Here is a 22758-nt window from a genome sequence, read left to right on the forward strand (position 1 = left end):
TGCCATCCATTCCAGTTGTGCCGTACAACTTGAGTCAGTTGAGTCAGCACAACCTGGTGACTAATGATGTTGAAGGCTGGACAGGGCCTGAGTGCTCTGAGTGCTGTTTGGTGCCATGTCGGGAGTCATGAGGACATAATTGTTTAGTGCTACTAGAGTTGTTTGTACTGTGCTCTAATCTGAAGCCAGATATCGAAGCATCCAAGATGCAGACAGATAACACAGGTTGGTGCAGCCCGGTGATTGTTGCTTTCTGAATGGTTTTGCCTAGGAATGGAAGGCTGGAGACTGGATGGTAATTGGAGAAGCTTTCTCCAGTGAGTGTCGGCTTTAAAGATAGATTGCTCTTTTTAGGAAGGTTGTGTTGGTTCACTTCTGAGGTATCATCTCCTCATTTTTACAAAGGAGTAAACTAGCAGTGAAAGTGAGTTTTCCCGGAGCAGAACTGGGAGCAGAACTTGGTTTCCTGATGCCACTCTAACGCCTAAATCTATTGGACCATGCTGCCATTCTGTGGGGAAGATGTTCCGGTATGAGTGAATGCAGTAGGGAAGACTGTGCACAAAAATGTTGTTGCTTTATCCAGTGCTATCTCTGTTTTGATTACTTGCTTTACTTGAAGCCAAACTACTCTTATTTAATTAATTGCTACTTTGTCTGTTGGCTTGAAAACAGATGTTGCTTCTGTGACCCTAAGAAATGCTCCGTGCCTGCAGGCAGAAGGTCCATGATACTGAAACTCATATCAGGCCTGACACACACACTATCCCCAACACACTCTTGTCATGATATATATCCAAAGGGTACCTTGTAAGGTATCCTATGAAAACTGGTGATGTGCTCGCCAGGAATATTATTGTGTGATGTATTATGGGTTGTATATAAAGGTTTATGTATGTGTGCTGGAAATATGTTCTTAAAATGTGTTTGGAAGGCAGTACATAAACTCAGTCTGCCCTAGACAAAGGAATGACCTGTCTGACTGGCTGGATTACAGGATGAGGATGACGAAAGTACATTTCTATATTAGATAAACAAAGCATTTGAGCAAACAAGTGGAGGAGGAAACAGCTTAGTGAACACATCAGGGGCAGCGTGTGCACCCCCAGAAAGTCTTCCTGACTCTAGAGGCAAAGACAGTGGACTTTGTCAAATTTAAGGGGAGGAAAAGGGCATTTTAGTTATCCATCATTTAGGAGACAGCACCATGTCATTCTGTGAACACTGGATCATCTGGCCTGGAGGGCTAGAGATACTGGTAACTTGGTGTAAATGAGCATATTTTGTTTTGTTTGTAACCATACCTGTCTCTTCTTTTCTTGCTTAGTATCACTTAAATTTATGTTCTTTATTAATAAACGTATTCTTACTTTTACTATAAACCATCTCAGTGCCATTATATTAAAGTAAAAAGTGAATCCTCAGTTAACTTAGCAGGTTGGTGCATGCACTGCCTTTCTGGAGGCAGCAAATTTAGTAATTTCTGCGAGTGTCCAGTCAGAGGGACTGGGCACTGTAGGGAAATGTCTCTAAGGAACTTGGGAACTGGGGTTCTCTGATTGTTACCTTCAGGGCAAAGCTGAGACTGGCAGAGTCTTAAGGAGTCTGTTAGGGAGACGAACAGATGGGTGTAACAGGGAGGTGACACAAATTTTAATCCCCAGCAAAACGCTCCGTTGTGGAGAGAGATATAATATCATGGCTTGCGGTTCTGGGTGTCCTCAGCAGAGCATCACAGCTTCCCCAAACCCCAAATTTGATGCTTTATAATTCTTCCCCCCCTTATCTTTACAAATATTTTATATCTTTGTGTAACACCACACTGAAAATGGAACCCTTAGTATTTAATGCTACTTATTGTCAGGGCTGGTTCTATGGACAGGGGAGCAGGGCAGTAACCTTGGGTGCCATCTTCTGGGGGTTGACAAACCACTGTGCCACTCTGCTGGCCTTTGTATTTCATTTTCTGCTTTGTTAACATTTTGTTTTGACTGGCTGGCTGTGGCTTTTCTGTTGGTTTGATTTTGGGGTTTTTTTTGGCTCAGCTGCTCAGGAGTGTGTGTGCGTGTGCACAGAAAATGTTTTCCACCCTGACCAACAAAACAGCAAGGGCCGCTTCGGCTAATTGGGAATGGTTGCTACTTTTTAAAGATGTGTCAAACCTAACTATTAGCCCTACCCCCTTTCCTAGAACCATCCTCTCTCCCGCTTTCCCCCACATTATTTGTTTGGCAATAGCCTTGCTGTTTGGGTATGAGTTCTTTCAGATACATTTCTTTCTTTGTCTCTTCTCTTGCATCCATCACCACAAGCGGATGCCACATGGCACCTGATGATAAACACCTGACAGCCACCAAAACTAGTGAGCTCCTATTCCTAGTCTGATCTTCTTTAAACATTGAGCTCCACTCCTATGAGGTATTATTAATGTAATATGCATCTTTCCCTAAACCACAAAATAACACTGATGTCCGGAGATGGATAAATTTAGCAGATGGACGATGGCAAGAAAATGGCCATTTTGTGTATTTTTTTTGGCACACTGGCAGAAAGAAAAATAAAGTTGCCATTTCATGGTGGTGTAGTTGCATTGTAATAAATTGGGTCCCGTCTATTTGTTAAAACACTCAGTGATTTTTACACCACTCCTTGCTTATAATAAATCTGTCTGGGCAAAGGAGGAATGTGTTACTGTCCCAACAAAGGTTATTGTTCCTAACAGGATTTGTTCTGAGATTATTTTAAACTATGCTTTAAAGCTCAGACTCCCAAGGATGATGTCATTAATTGTATTGCAGACTGTGAGGAAAAAATGGGTAATTGCTTTGCAAAAAAAAAGGGAAAAAATGAAGATTTTTGATGAGGGGACAGGGAAGAGGGAGAGAGAGGATTTATGAGTGATTATTAGTAACTCGGCCGGCAGTGATTGAGAGGGTAGGGAACCTTTATTATTCAGTAATTTTCTCTTGATTATAGCTCCTGAAAAGATGACATTTTATATCTTAGTTGTTTCTTTCTGAATAAATTGTATATATTTTGCTGTAAGATGCCTAGGAAGCATAGATGTCTACAATTTGCTTTTGAATCTCCAGCAGAGCTACAGGATTTTATTAAAGTTTTTCCCAAGACAAGAAGAAATCTTAAAGGGAAAAAAAACACACACAAAAATAGTTTCACTGATCAAAAAGAAAATCAGACAGCCTGGGGCATGGTCTTTCTGGCTTCAGATATCTGCTAACGAATGGCTTATTTTTAGCAATTCTGTAATGATTCAAAAATAGAAGCAGCCTCTTATGAATGGCAGACCCAACTCTGGGCTAATATTAAATAAACTGTTATAGGAAAATAATAGATGGACAGTTTTTTATAATGTTTGACTGATCTGTATTTTCCAAAGAGATGCAGCCTTCAATTATTGTATGCCAGTGAAGTATTCTCCTTCAGACTTCAAAATTCTGTGCACACAATCTTGCACCTGTATATAATCTATACAGATCAGACATTATCTGAAGATGTGTCTATCTAGACTTTTGCGGAGGGGTCGCTCCTTGTCTACTAAAAGACTGAGCACTACTTTGTTTAGATCCACACTTTAAAAAAACCAAATCAACCCAAAACGTTTAAATAATAAAACATTACCTATATTATCAATAGTAAGAACCTATCACAAAAGAAAGCCCAAACTGAAAATCCTTACTTCTGTTTAATACTACTTACTGTCGGGTAGTACCTTTGAGCTCACTGAGACTACTCATGGGAACAAGTACTTTTCAGTGTAAGGGTTGCAGAATTAAGTCCTTAATTTGCTCAGATGGACGTGATCTTCCTCCTCATCAATACAAATCAGTAGTTACATTGATGAACGCAAGATCAGAATTGGGCTTTTTGGTCAAAATGGGAACTTGGCAATGAAGCAAATATCTCATTTAACAAGAGTACTTCAAAATTGTCTTCCCTCTACCAAGCTTCACACATGACAAGGTCTTATAGGTTGGTTTCCAATTACAGGAGAAATCAGTGACCTGACATCTGGGTATATTCTTAATGCAACTCATTTCGTTTACACACACATACCAGTAGAGCTGGGTGGGAAATGGTTTTCCGATCCTGCCAAAGTTTTCCCTAGCCTTGTTCTTGGAAATGACTGAACCATTTTGGCTGTTACTTAAAAAATAAAATACTAATAATAATATGCCTGAGGCAGATTCCTAGCATGGAAAATTTCAGCCCTAATAGTGAAAATTTGGCAGTTATAAGAAACTGAAAAAAGGTCTTATGATGAAAATTTTCAGGCAATCTTAATATTTGTTTGTAAGCTCTTTGGGGCAGATGCTCTTTTTGGTTTGTGTTTGAACAGCACCTAGCACAATGGAGTCCTAGTCCATGACTAGGGCTTCCCAGATGCTATGGCAATACAGTTAACAATGATTGGCAGTGTGTGACCATGGTTGCTGGAGGGGCCACACCGAGAATGATCAATCAGGGCAAACTACAAAGACTAGGGCAGACAATTCCCATAACTCAAGGTTTATTCTAATAATTAGATTCACCAAGCCAGTAACAAAACAGCTTCTATAGTACCTTACTGGTTACCAAGAAGCTAAAATATAGTTCCCTTAAGCAATCCAGCCTTTTGCTCTTACCTAGACATCCAAAATCTAATATGGTGAGGATTACTTAAAATTGTATTCACCATATATAAAGTTCTACCAATCCCAAGAGATCAGATACATTACTCACCAGGTCAATGAATAGTTCAGATTTTACCCAAATTAACACTTATAGCCAACTCTTATTAACTAATGCTGGGAATGGGTGATGGGGAATGTATCACTTAATGATTACCTGTTCTGTTCATTACCTCTAAAGCACCTGGCATTGGCCATTGTCAGAAGACAGGATACTGGGTTAGATGGACCTTTGGTCTGACCCAGTATGGCCATTCTTATGTTCTTAGGTAATTTAAAATGTATTTTAAAAGAAAAGAAAGAGTTACTGCAACTAAAAGATATGAATAAAGTTCTTAGGTCAGTTTCACAGAGATGGTGCAGCTGCTGATTTGAAAAAAGTCCTTCCAGAATCAATTCAATAGGTTACAGTCCAATAGACAGTCCATGTGCAGAATTTGTTCAGATTCTTCCATAAGAATTGCAGGGTTAATCCAGAATGGAGCTGGAGACCTCAGTCTTGCAGCTTGAACTTCCCCTGACAAAGTTTAAGCAGATCTGAGATGGTGAGGATCAGGCTGGAAGCTTCCTTTATAGTTCTCTAGCAGGCTAATAACCTCTTGACAGCAGACATCACATCAGGGGCCTTCCCTGGTAAAGAATAGGCAGTATATATTGTAGCTTTGAAGCTAACTTCTATTTCCTATATATACACAGGTAACTAGTTGCATTGATTAGCACAAGGCAATTAACCATTCAAGCAGTTCATAGATAGTTTACTACAAAACGTAAAAGAGAAATATAGACAATGATGATATTACAATATCAGGCTCTGATTATCTTTTCAATACTTTTCAAATATGTCCTTAAAGGTTGATTTTGGGTCACTTAGCCTGCTGGTTGTTTAACCCTTGCTGGCTCAGTGTCACCACAGTGCTACCAACCCTACCTATAATACTCAATTTTTGCATGAAAGAAATTCTCAACACAACTTTCAGCTACCGGTATAGAGCCACATCACCCAAACTTACTGGTGGTGTAAGCCCAAACAAGAGCATATTGGGAAGAGAAACTGGCAGATTAGCCATTTGTTTCTCACATCAGGTCTTTGCCAGTCTATGTGTAGGTAACTTAAATTAAAATGTGTTCAGCAGTCTCTGCACAGTCAAATGGGTTCTCTCTATTTTTAACACTAACGGTCAATTGTCCCAGCGACTACTCTACACTAGTTCCCCTTTCTCACTTCACCCTCCAGACTCTTGTCCCATTGCTGTCACTGCATGAGTCAGCATGAATCATAGAATATCAGGGTTGGAAGGGACCTCAGGAGGTCATCTAGTCCAACCCCCTGCTCAAAGCAGGACCATTCCCCAATTAAATCAACCCAGCCAGGGCTTTGTCAAGCCTGACCTTAAAAACTTCTAAGGAAGGAGATTCTACCACCTCCCTAGGTAACGCATTCCAGTGTTTCACCACCCTCCTAGTGAAAAAGTTTTTCCTAATATCCAACCTAAACCTCCCCCACTGCAACTTGAGACCATTACTCCTTGTCCTGTCCTCTTCTACCACCGAGAATAGTCTAGAACCATCCTCTTTGGAAACACCTCTCAGGTAGTTGAAAGCAGCTATCAAATCCCCCCTCATTCTTCTCTTCTGCAGACTAAAGAATCCCAGTTCCCTCAGCCTCTCCTCATAAGCCATGTGTTCCAGACCCCTAATCATTTTTGTTGCCCTTCGCTGGACTCTCTCCAATTTTTCCACATCCTTCTTGTAGTGTGGGGCCCAAAGCTGGACACAGTACTCCAGATGAGGCCTCACCAATGTCGAATAGAGGGGAATGATCACATCCCTCGATCTGCTGGCTATGCCCCTACTTATACATCCCAAAATGCCATTGGCCTTCTTGGCAACAAGGGCACACTGTTGACTCATATCCAGCTTCTCGTCCACTGTCACCCCTAGGTCCTTTTCCGCAGAACTGCTGCCAAGCCATTCGGTCCCTAGTCTGTAGCGGTGCATTGGGTTCTTCTGTCCTAAGTGCAGGACCCCACACTTATCCTTGTTGAACCTCATCAGATTTCTTTTGGCCCAATCCTCCAATTTGTCTAGGTCCCTCTGTATCCTATCCCTGCCCTCCAGTGTATCTACCACTCCTCCTAGTTTAGTATCATCCGCAAATTTGCTGAGAGTGCAATCCACACCATACTCTAGATCATTTATGAAGATATTGAACAAAACCGGCCCCAGGACCGACCCTTGGGGCACTCCACTTGATACCGGCTGCCAACTAGACATGGAGCCATTGATCACTACCCGTTGAGCCCGACAATCTAGCCAACTTTCTACCCACCTTATAGTGCATTCAACCAGCCCATACTTCTTTAACTTGCTGACAAGAATACTGTGGGAGACCGTGTCAAAAGCTTTGCTAAAGTCAAGAAACAATACATCTACTGCTTTCCCTTCATCCACAGAACCAGTAATCTCATCATAGAAGATGATTATATTAGTCAGACATGACCTTCCCTTGGTGAATCCATGCTGACTGTTCCTGATCACTTTCCTCTCGTGTAAGTGCTTCAGGATTGATTCCTTGAGGACCTGCTCCATGATTTTTCTGGGGACTGAGGTGAGACTGACTTCTTCCCTTTTTAAAAGATTGGCACTACATTAGCCTTTTTCCAGTCATCTGGGACTTCCCCCATTCGCCACGAGTTTTCAAAGATAATGGCCAATGGCTCTGGAATCACAGCCGCCAGTTCCTTTAGCACTCTCGGATGCAACTCGTCCGGCCCCATGGACTTGTGCACGTCCAGCTTTTCTAAATAGTCCCGAACCACCTCTTTCTCCACAGAGGGCTGGTCACCTCCTCCCCATGCTGTGATGCCCAGCGCAGCAGTCTGGGAGCTGACCTTGTTCGTGAAGACAGAGGCAAAGAAAGCATTGAGTATATTAGCTTTTTCCACATCCTCTGTCACGAGGTTGCCTCCCGCATTCGGTAAGGGGCCCACACTATGATTCTTTCTCCTTCAACAGAATGGGCTCTCAGACCTGTTGTGGTGCCTCCGCCATTTGCTTTTGGTAGAAAGGAAGTACAGGGAACTGTAACCATTTCTCCCTCTGGCAGTTTCCTCAGTCCAGCACCTCTTACTAAGTCTTCTTCAGCCAGCCTACATTTCTGTCCAGCCCATTCCCATATCCAGTGAGTCAAGGAACACCACATGGAATCTAGAGGGTGAGGAGCAAGATCAAATTCGGAGGGGGCAAACATGAGTAGTTAGTGAGTGACTGCTGGAATTCTTTGGGGAGGAGGGGTGATGTATTTATTTTGGAGGGGGTGGCTAAAACACATTTTTTTGGAGAGAGAATCAGACTCGAAGTTATTTCTGAAAAGCAATTTTTTTTTGCTTTTGGAAAGCACCAAATTACACCAAAAGGCAGGTATTTCAACCCCCCCTCCCCAGATCCAGATGCCTCTACAATGGCATTACTTTTAGAATTCTGCCCCATACACTGACTTTATATTCCCCTTTCCCTCATTGTCTACACACTACTATTTAATTGGCGCTAAAAGATTGTTCATGGGCCACTTTGCACCTGAAAGTGTCACCTCCATGAGCCAGCCCTGATTCTGGGATGCACTTAAAACAGCGGATTGCCAGTTCCTTCATTTGCTTTCAGGAAGTCTGCTGAGGGCATGCATGAACAAGCAGTGCAGTGGCAGAAACATTATATGAGAGAAGAGGAAATCCTCTATGCTTCCGTCCAAGTGGAAAAAAGATCAGCTGATGAATGCAAAGCAAATCCTTGTAGGACTGTACATGAGCTTTTTTTATGTTAATGGCTGCTCTAATAACTTCCCTCCCCATTCCTTTAAAGGGCTGCGTGATTAAACAGTACAGCTGGTGTATTCTTCTTATGTGAAGATGAAAAAATTGAGTTTGAGTCCAGTAATGGGAAACAAAATGGCTTTATTTCCCTCTGTTTTAAATGTCTATGCAGGGATATCTGCTCCACTGTCCTACTCTGTAACTCACATTTATAACAAGACTTCAAAATAGCAGCATATTTCAGATAAGATTATTATACCCTATTTAGCAGCCACAACATAAGTCTGAGGAACACACATAAAGGTGACTATATAGCTTGGCAGAAGGGATGAGCTTCAGTTGCCCTCTACTCTCTCTCAGCAGAGAACCCAGCAGCTCCACTAAATTGAAGTCTGCTGGGTGCTCCTCAGCATTATTGTAAATCAGGCTGCTACTTCTTCAGCTGCTTACATCAGGATTTAGGAACTTAACTTTAGGGCATGACGACCCTTGCAGATGTAGAGCACTTTGAGTTAAACCAGCCTTTGGAGAGCACAGTAGGGAAAGCGCTGCAGTCTGTGCACCCTGACAGCTGCAAGCGCACTGGCATGGCGACATTTGCAGCACTTACAACGGCATCAGGAGTGGTGCATTATGGGCAGCTATCCCACAGAGCACCTCTTCCCACTATGGCGCTGTGGCTTGTGGGAAGGGGCGGGGGGTGCGGAGCATTCTGGGTCCTGTCCCAATGCCCCGTGATGCATTGGTTTGCATCCCAGCATTCCCTGTGCTTCCATCCACATTTGGTGCCATCTTTCAATGGTTTTTGTACTGCGTGCTCTGTCTTCCCTTTCAGTCTGCGGGAATGGAGCCCAAACTGCTGAGGAATATGCTGACGAGTCTCACCAGAACATCACGTTTGGCATTCAAGTTACTCCTTAAGATCCAAACTGACAGTGGGGACTCCGATGACTATATTGAAGCGAGTAACGTATATGACACAAGACTGCTTGTGGTATTCACGGACATGCTCACCACCGTGGAACGCTGCTTTTGGGCTTGGGAAACAAGTACTGAGTGGTGGGATCACATTGTCATGCAAGTCTGGGATGACGAGCAGTGGCTGCAGAACTTCCGGATGAGAAAAGCCACTTTCATGGGACTGTGTGCTGAGCTTGCCCCCACTCTGCGGCGCAAGGACACGAGATTGAGAGCTGCCCTGACAGTGGAGAAGCGGGTGGCTGTTGCAATCTGGAAGCTGGCAACTCCAGACGGCTCCTGATCAGTCGCTAACCAGTTTGGAGTGGGGAAGTTGACCGTTGAAATCATGTTGATGTACGTTTGCAGGGCCATTAATCACATCCTGCTCAGAAGAACCGTGACTCTGGGTAACGTGCATGACATTGTGGCTGGCTTTGCACAAATGGGTTTCCTTGACTGTGGAGCGGCGATAGATGGGACGCATATTCCAATTCTGGCACCAGCCCACCTAGCCTCTGAGTACGTTAATCGGAAGGGGTATTTTTCTATGGTTCTCCAGGTGCCTGTGGATCACTGTGTGCGTTTCATTGATATTAATGCAGGCTGGACTGGAAAGGTGCATGACACACGCATCTTTTGGAACACTGGCCTGTTCAGGAAGCTGCAAGCTGGGACTTTTTTCCCAGACCAGAAGATCACTGTAGGGGAAGTCGAAATGCCCACTGTGATCCTTGGAGACCCTGCTTACCCTTTAATGCCATGGCTCATGAAACCCTACACAGGGAATCTTGACAGCAGAAAGGACCGGTTCAACAACAGGCTGAGCCGGTGCAGAATGACTGTGAAGTGTGCTTTTGGCCGTTTAAAGGGCCCCTGGTGCTCTCTGTATGGGAGGCTGGACATGGCCGATGACAGCATCCCCATGGTTATATCTGCGTGCTGTACCCTCCATAACATTTATGAAGGGAAGTATGAAAGATTCACTCAGGCATGGAACTTGGAGGTTCAACACCTGGAGGCTGAATTTGAACAGCCAGAGAGCAGGGCTATTAGCAGGGCCCAGCGTGGGACTGCAAGGATTAGGGATGCCTTAAGGGAGCAATTTGAGGTTGAAAGCCACCGGTAATATTTGATGCCCTGCATGGGAGTGAAGTGCAGTGGTTCCAATGTTAGTTGGAATCTGTGTTTGGTATGCTGACTTGCAGTGCCTGTTGTTTTCCTGGGCTAAGGTATCTTTTACTTTATGCAATAATAAAAAATGTTTTCAAAGCCAAAAAAATCCATTTATTGAAAACAAAATGCATTTATTGGAAAGAAACATAATTGCTTGGGAAACAGAAAGGGCAAGGGGGTAGGGTGGGGAACGGTTCAATCACAGATTTGCGTATGTCCTGTTATCATATTCAGCCTTCCTGTCTGGAGTGCTGTGCAATGAGTGCTGCACTTCAGGATGGCTATACTGCATGGTGATGGGGGTTTAGTGCAGTGGGTAAGGGTTGTAGTTTTCAGGGCTGCGTGGTGAAGCTGTAGGTGTTGGAGGCGACATGGGGCACAAGGGAAAGAGTTTTGGGACAAGGGCTGCAGTGGGGAGGGGGGATGCGGTAGTGCTCTGCATGCATGGCTACGAGCACCTGGATAGAGTCCGCTTGGAGCTCCATAATGCTTATAAACCGATCTGTGCTTTGCTGCTGGAGCTCTGCGCTTTTGTGCCGGTGCTCCTCATTCTACTGGCGGATCCTCCTTTCACTCTCCCGCCACTCCTGCACTTTTAGATTCTCGTTAAGGGACTGCTGCATTACTTCATGCAACATGTCTTCTTTGCTTCTACGTGGCCTCTTCCTAATTCTTTAGAGTCTTTCGGGTGGTGATAACATGGACAGCTGAGATCTCAAGGTTGCATCTGTAAAGGCAAAATGCAACACTTAACAGAGGCAGCATTGTTCACACCAGACAGAGCAATGATTCCCCCGTACTTAAGGGCAAGCACAGTGTACACAATAGCAGAATTTGCCCATCCCAAAGAGAGTGCATGTAACCCACGGGAACCCCAAAATGGTGAGTAAGCACAGGGTCAAGGGGGACTGATTGTTTCATGGCTGTACTGTCCTCTGGGTTTCTGTGCCTTGGGGAGAGCCAACAGCTGCAGGGGGCCCCTTTGCTGATCACTGTCCCCACATTTTCCACAGGAGTTCGTCCTGGAAGATATCTCGCTGCTGAGGGTGACCTGGGAAGCAAGGGGGCATCTTCTACTACAATGCAGCTTCTGCCCTGGCCCATATTCAGCTTGCCTGTGTGCAGCAATGGTCCACGCGCCCCTAATGGCACACTGGCACGGACAAGTTAGCCTTGCTGGGACAAGGACCATAGTGGCTCTCCCAAGAAACCTGCGCAAGCGCATTGCCCAGGTTCTGGATAAGACCTTTGAAGAGATCACTGAGGCTGATTACCACGGTGTGAGAGAGCACATCAATGCCCTATTCCACATCTAGGCATGCATGCAGCCATAACCCTCCTCGCCCCAAGAGCCCACACCAAATAACTTCCTTCCTACCGGGAACCTCCACTGGTGTTTGTCCTTCCCCAAGCACTGGCTGCTGCGACTGGCTACCTTCCTCCTGGCTTGAGAACAGCTCCTGGCTGCATGCATCTAGGGATTCCAGGGTGTCTTCCTCCGCCTCAGCACCCTTACTCCTGCTTTCCTCCTCTTGCCTTGTTGTACTGGGCTCTGAAGTGTCCATGATGGTACTCGGAATGGAGATGGGGTCTCCCCCAAGTATTGCAACCAGCTCTTTGTAGAAATGGCAGGTCGTGGGGGCAGCGGTTTGACTCGTGGGCTTTGCAGTAGGTATTCTGCAGCTCCTTCACTTTAACGCTGCACTACAGTGCGTCCCGGTCATGGCCCCTTTCCATCATATTCCTTGATATCTGCCCGAAAGTATTGTAATTCCTATGGCTGGAGAGCAGTTGGGACTGGACAGCTTCGTCCCCACCAAAAATGATGAGGTCCAGCACCTCGCCATTACTCCATACTGGGGATAGTCTGGCGCGTAGAGGCATGGTCACCTGGAAAATTCGCTGACAGCACTCCATGCCTGGCTGAGCAAACAGGAAGGAGGTTTTCAAAATTCCCAGGGAATTTAAAAGGCGGGTCTGATGGTTGCTCACTTGAGAGCAGGGCAGTAGAGTTCAAAAAGTGATGACCAGAGTGGCTAGCACAGGCATTGTGGGACTCTTCTGGAGGCCTATCAGAGTGCAGTAACAGACTAGGGCGTCCACACTGGTGGTGCGGCGCTCCAGGAGGGGCGCATCAAACATTATTCCACTAGCCAAGGTGAAGTACCAGGAGTGCTCTAGCCATGGAGTCAGAGCACTCTACATGCCTTGCCAGTGTGGACATGTCGTGAGTTAGGGCGCCTGGGGCTGCTTTAATGCGCTGTAACTCGCAAGCGTAGTCAAGCCCTTAGTCACCCTTTTGTTGAAAAGCAAAGATATTCAGCATGCCACAGAATTAACAGAAGCTTTCCGAGGCAAGGCAAAAGGCTGTGAGGGGTGTGAATGTAAGCTTCATTTGCTAGGTGTTGCAGTGTCGCTGGGTAGCATAAAGGGGAGAATGAACCTGCAAAACCTAAATTTCAATCTAAACCTGAACTCCTTCCCAGGGAGCCCTGCTGAAGGGTCCCATGACTGAGATCTGTGATACACTACAGAAATCTTGCACGGGGGCTAGGATAGTAAGGTATTAAATGGTCTGGCCAGCAGCCTGGAGCTGCAATCAGTTCTGCCCTGTACCCTTCCCAGAAACATCAAGCTGGATGGGGGGCCCAGTGCCTGGAGAGAATAATTGGGAGAGGAACAGGTATTAAGAGGGTGGGAATGGTCCAGTGTGGTTGGCTGCACTAGCAGAGAAAGGATCTCTTATATGGCTGGAAGGAAATGTGTTCTAAATGCTTGGAGGGTTTGGACTAAAATATTCCTTGACAAGAGAAGGAATGGTGGGGACAAGAGGGTAAGGTTAGCTCAGCTATAGTTTGTTCATCTGTTTGGCAACACAGGTGGTTTCCCTGAAAAAAGGGAAAGCTTGGGGACCAGTTGTGTTAAGCTTTTTCACTTTGAATTAAATTAATCAGCTCTCGAGGCCCCCCCCCAACAGGTTACAGGAAGGCCAAGAAAGGTCTAGAACAGGGTCGGGCAAACTTTTTGGCCTGAGGGCCACATCAGGTTTCCAAAATTGCATGGAAGGCCAGTTAGGGTAGGCTGTCTCCCCACAAATAGCCAGGTGTGGCCAGGCCTCCACCTCCTATCTGACCCCCCCCCCGCCACTTCTTGCCCCCTGATGGCTCCCCCGGGACTCCTGCCCTATCCAACCTCCCCATCCCCTGACAGCCTCCCCGAGACTCCTATCCAATCCAGACCCCCGCTCCCTATCCCCTGACCACCCCCCATCCCTGACTGCCTCCTGCCGCTCCATCCAACCCCCCCCCCCATTCCTGACTTGCCCCCTGGGACCCTTGCCCCATCCAACCCCCCTGTTCCCTGCCCTCTGATGGCCCTGACCCCTATCCACACCCCCGCCCCCTGACCACCACCCCCAACTCCCCTGCCCTCTGTCCAACCCTCCCTGCCCCCTTACCGCTCTGCCTGGAGCACCGGTGGCTGGCGGCCAGAACACCGGGTCAGGCTGCGGCTCTGCAACTGCGCTGCCCGGCCGCCCAGAGTCTTGTGCCAGCGGCGTGGGGCGCTGAGGCTGTGGGGGAAGGGAGACAGTGGGGGAGGGGCTGGGGCAAGCCTCCCGGGCCAGGAGCTATGGGGCCGGGCAGGAGGGTCCTGCAGACCGGATGTGACCCACGGGCCACAGTTTGCCCACCTCTGGTTTGGAAGGACACAATTTTAGGCTGTCAGGAACTGAGCCTGCTTTAGGTTATTGATACTTTTGTTGATCCTTTGCCTATTTTCATTCAAGGGTTTTTCCCCTAACCCTGGTCTGAAGTTATTTCCCCCTGCCACCGCTCCCATTTTCCAATTTCTGCTGTAGCCACTCACCCCCTCTCCTGGCTTGGATCCTAGGTAGGGTTCCAAAGCATAAGGCCCTTCTGGCTGGAGTTACAATGAGCTTATGTGTGTACAATGATGCCAATATTATAGTGTGACACAAACAGAACTCACAAAAGTGCTGTTTGGGGCCTGGAAAGACTCAAATGCAGCTGGTTAGAGTAAGTCTGGATTTCTGCCTGTGCTCCTGGCCCAGCATTCATTTCAGAAGAGAAAATTATTCTCTCTCTGTGTTAATGTAACTTAAAGTTCTTTTTTTGTTTATTTTCCCTGCTGTTCCCTTCCAAACAGTTTCACATGTCAGAAGGTTGCAGGAATTTACAACCTAAGGGAATGATGGTTCCAGGTTAATGCAGACAGCCTTGCCAATCTTCCTCAAGAAAAATTATCCCATTACCCAGCATGGAAAAAGTTGTGCTGTGCAGATATCAAACAGTGTAGGGATGTGTGTGTGTATTTCATATATTTGTACACACAAACACACACACACGCATACTTGTATTTTTATTCCTTCCTCCTCCTCCACATGAGAGCTGGTTTCCTTTTAGGGGCTGTTTGTCATGCTAATAGCTAATAAAAGGAATAAATAGTGATCACTGCAAATAATTATACATAAATATCTGGAGAAAATTTATCAGACTGGTAAATACCCATTGTCATATGGAACTGAGAGTATCCTACAGAAAGGGCTTTCTTTTCATGTCCAAATGAATAAAACCTGTACGACTCCTGGCTATGAAGAAAAATGAGAATGAGAGAATGGATCTGGCCCCTGGAATAGTCCATGAAGCTAATCTTTATGATTTGTCCATAAGCAAAAAGTGTATGAGAATGTCTGCATGTGCTGGATTCTATGTACAGTATGATGATGAAGGGGGATTATTTGTCATCTTAACTCAGCTACCTAAATAATTAGATGGCTTTGTAGAGGAAAATAAACATCCAAGGAGAGGACTGATGTGAGAGCCTGACAAAAATGGATACTTTCCCTGTTTTCTGTTCATTATTCGCTCCTCTAATAGAGAATGAGAACCAAAAAAGGCACTGAAATTCTGCAATGGACTTCCATTCTTATCTCTGTGGCTCTGATGAGAACAATGAATAGTGCCAGATGAATCCATTTTAAGGACAATTTTAAGATGGGTATGAGAACAGAAAATAGCACCATTATCTATTCAAGTCAGTGACTGTAGAAATCAGAGCAAGGGAGGGTAAAGAATTAATTCTATTGGCTCAAGGTTCTGAAGTCTGCTTTCTAGCAGGTTCCCCTTCCATGCAGTAACGGGGGTGAATACTCAACAAAGGTTTGTTTTATAATATGATTTAGCAGCATTATTTGCAAGATACAGCTAAAAATCTGGGAATGCCTAAAAATGGAAATATTTGCTGAACTGCAGTGGAATAACGTGTCATGGTATAGCTAAAATAAAGAGGGGGTGGGAGGTGGGATTAATAACGGTCATTAAGAGAGCCGTATGAATGACAATATGATTTTGGTTTGCTGGCAATTAAAAAAATCAAATTTCAGTCAGGCTGAACTGAAAATGAAAAATTTCAAATCGTTCAACAACACAAAAAGTAGAAAAAAATCAGTTTTGTGTCAAATAAAATCTCATTCTATTCAAAATGAAATGTTATGTGTTGATTTTGAGCTTTTCAACTTTTAATTTTTAAAATAAAATAGAAGGAAATGTCAAACCAAAAAGCTGTTCTGAACTGAAAAGGTTAAAACCTTTTTATTTTTTGGACAAAGTTGAAGCAAAACTTTTTTTTTTCTTTTTTGCACAAATAATTGGGCATGAGACACATTCGTCAAACATTTGAGTCACCAAATCAGTATTTTTTTGGGTCAAAAAGAGCTCTGGTCACTAATCACATTTGTATTGTGCTCTACATTTCCAAAACTATCATCATGAATACAAATCCTCTTTCAAACTAAAAAAAGTATTAACGTTTTGCAGGCTTCACTCCGACAGTCTAATTCAAGCTATAAACTCCTTGGAACTATGGCCAATCGCTGTGCTATGTGTTGGTGTGTGGTGGTCTGTGCACCATAAGTAATGCTCAGTGTTGTACAAGTCACAAAATGAAGTCCTTGTACCAAAAAGCTGACAAAAAATAGATGGCGCTGAACAAATAAGTTTTGTTAAAGGTTGCATGTTGAATTACGACTGCTAGCAATCTCTCAGAATTTCCTGGGCTGGAAGTTTTGTGAAGGCTTTTGTATTTGTCAAATGGCTTGTTAACTTGTATCCTTTTTGGTGCTCAAGGAGCTGGAGTGAAAGGCACTGCACAAGCTACCATCGCACCTCTCTGGCAATCCATGTCAGTCATGACCGCGTGCATGCTCTGCTTTCCCTTAGAAGCCCCTATGGGATGTGTCTCTTTTCAGTGTTTTGTGGGCTGGAGAGCAGTTCATAGACCGAGAAAGAGCAGGTCCAGAAAGAGGAAAAATGGGAAGTGAAGAGGCAAAATGAGGACAAGGAGAGTGGGGTTGTGCTGCCTTTCTCATTCATACAGGGAGTGAGGAGTAGTCACATCTCTTTACTGAGGGATTATCTTGTCATGGGGGAGTCACCAGCAGGTGCAGAGCAGAAATAGCTGCATCCTACACCAGCCTTCCTAGTGCAGTGGAGTGCACTGAGCCTAAGGATGGGAGGGAGGAGTGGACAGGTTGCATTGTGCTCTGCCTGTGATCAGCTTGCACAGGTTAGTTGCCTACTAGGGCCAGGCAGAAAAGCCAGGAGCCCCATAACTGATTCAGTGAGTGAGCTCCCTTTGCTGTTCACTAAACGTAAATTCTAAGAAGCAGAGAAAATGGCCATACTAGTTTTTGCACCATTCTATCAAATTCTGTGGCAGGGGTTTGGTTCTGATCAGCATCTCCCCCTCCCCCCCCAGCACCTCCTGCCCACTGCAGATCAGCTGTTCTGCAGCATGCAGGAGGTGCTGGGGGGAGAGGAGTGAGGGTGGAGCACTCAGGGGAGGGGGTAGAACCGGCTGGGAAGAGGTGGGGTGGGGGCAGGAAGAGGTGGGGTAGGGGTGGGGGCATGGGGGAAGGGGTGGAGTGGGGGCAGGAAGAGGCAGGGTGGGAGAGATTGGGGGAAGAGATGGAGTGGAGGGCTGGACCTGGGCAGAGGTGCTCCCTCTGGCACATTAGAAAGTCGGTGTCTATGGGTGGAATGCAAGCCATATGAGCAAAGGCTGAAGGAACTGGGTATGTTTAGTTTGGAAAAGAGGAGATTAAGGGTCTTCAGATACTTGAAAAACTGCCATAAAAAAGGTGGAGAAAAGTTGTTCTCTTTTGCCACAGAGGGCAGGACAAGAGGCAGTGAGTTAAGACTACATCACAGCAGAATTAGATTAAATCTCAGGAAAAACTTCTTAACTGTAAGAACAGTAGGACAATGGTACAGACTGCCTTGGGTGGTTGTGGATACTTCTTCACTGAAGGTTTTCAAAAGGAGGCTGGATAGCCATCTGTCTTGGATGGTTTAGAAAAAACAAGTCCTGCATTTTGGCAGGGGGTTAGATTAGATGACCCTTGTGGTCCTTTCTGACCCTATGATTCTATGACTCTATGAAATCAAAGTCTAGTAAGTTATCAAGCAGCATTTTTCTTACTTTGCTTTTCTGTAAATTTTGATGATTATTGATGGAAATATTTTTTTCAATCCATTTGTGTCTATGGTGAAATAGACATTTACTGACATAGCCACAGGGGGAGAAAGACAGTACTAGTTACTTTCCTTAATAATGTGTGTGTAAAAGGCTTTTGAAAGTCCAAATAACTTATGTCATTCTGTTCTTTCATCCATTATTTGTTGACTTGGTCAAAGGATTGTGGTACATTAGAAACCATTTCTGTGCTTCCTCCCCTTTTAGTTGTAACCTGGACTCCCCATATGTAACTTACAAATACCTCCTTCCTGCTGTAACTTTATATTTCTGACTGCTGTTTAGATTTCACTGTGTACATTTATACTACTGCTGGAGAGCATATCCAGTTGTACTCTTCCTTCAGATTATAAAATCTCCTACTAAATTCCTTGACTTGGTGAATTTTGAAAGAAAGACAGTGGTAAAATAGTTACATAGTATCATTTTTTTTGGTATGGAAACTCCTGAAAGCTATTCTATTGATAAACATTTCTCTAAATACTACACATCTGCTTGTTGTTTGTTCCCCTGATCTTCATCACGAGATTTAAAGAACAATCTGTTTGAGAACATGTTTTGCACAGTTTACTCCCTGTCCAAAGTCAGTCCTTTCTTTGTGATACCTCTTAGTTGGTGCGGAAATAATTATGGAGTTACTGATTATGCTCCTGATAATTATTTCTTTATGGACAAAGGCATCACCTGTGACACATAAGCCCCGGTCCCTCACTGGAGGTTGTGCCGATGTGAACTGTCTCTAATGGAGCCCCAGAGTGTACAGTAAAAGTACAATTGCTATACCATGCTTGGAGAAGGTACAACATCCACTCTGTGTGTCCAGCTAGTTCAGCTGACAGGTGCTGACGTAGGGTGGGGTCATTACTGGGGGGGAAATCTACAAGGTTAGTGGCTGTCTTGAGTAATTTTGAAATAATATCAGACCTGTATTTGTTGTCTCCAGAGGACACTAGCAACCAAACAGATGCGAATCTGAACCTAAATCTGCCTTAAATGTTCCTGAGGTCTTTATTAAGTTCATGAAACAAACACATTAATGACTAATATTTTAAAGTAGGCATGCCTTTCAATTGCCCTAAACAATTATTCTCCTTTCTTGGTGTTCAAATACTTGCTGATTTTTAAACCAAGTTGTCAGGGTGGGCTGCCCCTCTAAGTGTAAGCCTGGATCCACCGCCACCCTGTCCTTGCTCCTATTTCTGGCCTTTTAAATATTTCTGGTCCTCTGAAAGGGTCAGGCTGTAACAGTTGGCTGTGGTTCAAAACAATGAGACCCTCAGGGACTGCAGACAGTGCAGGAAGTGACCTGGGAGCAGAGGAAAACAGAGGCTGGAGTTTTGAGTTAGGATTCCTGGGCCGGAGCCTGGAATAGGAAGGGGTAGGTTCCCTTTGGCTTAGAGGAGAGGCAGAAATCCAGATGACCTAGGGACAGAGGTTAAAGAGGAAACTGTAGCCGAGAGAGAGAGACAGGTGAAGTCCTATTAACCCTTCAAGAGGGGATGTCATAAATATAAAGGGAAGGGTAAACCCCTTTAAAATCCCTCCTGGCCAGAGGAAAAATCACCTGTAAAGGGTTAAGAAGCTAAAGGTAACTTCGCTGGCACCTGACCAAAATGACCAATGAGGAGACAAGATACCTTCAAAAGGTGGGAGGAGGGAGAAAAACAAAGGGTCTGTGTCTGTCTGTATGCTGCTTTTGCCGGGGACAGAACAGGAATGGAGTCTTAGAACTTTTAGTAAGTAATCTAGCTAGGTATGTGTTAGATTATGATTTCTTTAAATGTCTGAGAAAAGAACTGTGCTGAATAGAATGACCATTCCTGTCTGTGTGTCTTTTTTGTAACTTAAGGTTTTGCCTAGAGGGATTCTCTATGTTTTGAATCTAATTACCTCGTAAGGTATTCACCATCCTGATTTTACAGAGGTGATTCTTTTCTTTTTACTTCTATTAAAAGTCTTCTTGTAAGGAAACTGAATGCTTTTTCATTGTTCTAAGATCCAAGGGTTTGGGTCTGTGGTCACCTATGCAAATTGGTGAGGATTTTTACCAAACCTTCCCCAGGAAGTGGGGTGCAAGGGTTGGGAGGATTTTGGGGGAGAAAGACGTGTCCAAAATACGTTTCCCAGTAAACCCAGATAAAGTTTGGTGGTGGCAGTGGAAATCCAAGGGCAAAGGGTAAAATTAATTTGTACCTTTGGGAAGTTTTAACCTAAGCTGGTAAAAGTAAGCTTAGGAGGTTTTCATGCAGGTCCCCACATCTGTACCCTAGAGTTCAGAGTGGGGAAGGAACCTTGACAAGGGAGAAAACACAGGCTCAAGTACAGGGCTGTGAGTGTGACTGAGTAAGATACTGAGTGGATGGTTTGGATTCCACTTTGTTGATTTGCTTGAGTGGATTTGCTTGAAGACTTTTGTTGGCTTCAGAAGAGTAGACTCCTGATTTAGCTGGAGGGCCAACTCAGCAAAGCAGCCAAGTAACTGAGGCAAGGGGAAACTGAGGTGTGGCCATATGACTTGATGTCAGGCAAGATAAGCAAAGCCAAATATACAAGTCACTATCATTCATTTTGAGTGCTATTATCAGGAACTTCCCAAAAGATTGTAAAAATAACTTGGCTTTATGCAACCTATGCACTAAAAACCATTAAAGCTTTTAATGGAGACATTCTGCCTAAGAAATGGAGTGTTCCTCTACTTTATCACTTACATGGCCCCTTCAGATACATGTTGTACACAGTAGGCTGCAGGCCTGCTACTAGCAGGTCAGGCTTCAGTATCCGTTATTGACTGGCTACAGAGTTTCCTTTCCAGAGAGATACAGCAGAGATGTCTCCAACAGATCATTTAATGCACTGCCAGGAATGGCCATTGTGAGGTTAAGGAAGGTATGATGCACACAGCGCCCGCCTAGTGACTGAACAGTATAATATAGTTTAGCATTCCATTACATGCCTCCATCACCCTACTAACCCTCACTGTCATGGACTGCGAATTCTATAAAGGGAGCATGTTCAGTCTTGAAGGGAGGATTTACTTTTTATTACTGTCTGGCCACTGAGGAGTTATACTGATGGAATTGGTGAGAATTCTTTTAAGCCCAGAAAACCTCAGGAAATAGTTTCTATAAAAACACACACAAGATTTGTTTTGATTAGTGTAATGCTTTTTTTGATTATATTACTGAAAGAGAGAACTTTCATACCTGTTGATAAAAAGAAAAGGAGTACTAGTGGCACCTTAGAGACTAACCAATTTATTTGAGCATAAATACTGTAGCTCACGAAAGCTTATGCTCAAATAAATTGGTTAGTCTCTAAGGTGCCATAGTACTCCTTTTCTTTTTGCGAATACAGACTAACACGGCTGCTACTCTGATACCTGTTGATATTACATGAAAGCCTGTGTGTGCCAAATTTCTCTCTATGAGCATGGGGTGGGAGACAGTGTTGTAGGACTTTGTCTGTCTCTTTCTGTAGTGATGCAAAGCTCAGCTTCCATGTTTGCAAATGATTGCTTCTGACTTGCTTTACTGCATATTCTAACAGGTTTTTCAATCTTCCCAAATTTGCATCTTCCCTTGCATCATGATATAAAAACATCTCATTCATATGATAACCCCATAATGATATACAGCAACTCATGCTATGTTATATATGGATTTTATAGTTATTCAGCTCTTAGTCTAAGACCCTGCTATGCATGGATGGAATCCACTTCTTACAACTGCTGAGCTGGCAATCAAACTTTATTCTACATGGATTTAATGTCAGTTCCATGAAGAACACAGCTTTTTGAATTAGAGCAGCATTATTGCAATATGCTTCTGCTAATACATACTGTAGGGGTAACTGGCAATATCACACTAACGAGTTACAGAATGATGGACACCACTGAGCAAGCTTTTGGTCAGTGTAGAAAGCAGCCTTAGTGGGAGTATGAAAGAGACTACTAGTGTCCTGGTTTAATTATGCTTTCAGTTCCACTGGACCGCATTAAAAATGGCATTACCTGTTTCCAAGTCACTGATAAGCATTCAAGACCATTCTCTTCTAAGTTATGAATCAATGTCCTAACAGATAAAGCACAAGATGGGGTACTTGCTGGTGTCTTGTACAGGCCACCAAATCATATTAGAGAACAAGATGACCACCTCCTTACACACCTATTAGGGAAAACATTTGTGTGATCATGGGGGGACTTCAGTTTGAGTGACATATGATAGAGGTTTCATGCTGTTAGTAGAAATATATCTTTGGAATGTATAAACACTATAGAGGACAATTTGCTATCTCAAAAAGTGGGGCTTTCTATATTAGACCTTGCCCTGGCAGATTGAGAGGAACTAATCACAGAACTACAATTTAGTGATAGCTTAGGTACAAGTGATCATGACTTGATCACATTTATAATGGTTAAGAAAGTCCAGTTTGGTTACACACACACACAGACTTACTTGGTGCTTTAATAGGGTCAGTTTCACGAAGCTGAAAACAATTATGAGCCAAATGATCTGGGAGGAAGAATTTAGTTAGAAAAATGTGAATGATAATTGGGAATCATTTAAGAATACCTT

Source organism: Caretta caretta, chromosome 2 (assembly GCF_965140235.1).
Source record: "Caretta caretta isolate rCarCar2 chromosome 2, rCarCar1.hap1, whole genome shotgun sequence".
Classification (NCBI taxonomy): domain Eukaryota; kingdom Metazoa; phylum Chordata; order Testudines; family Cheloniidae; genus Caretta; species Caretta caretta.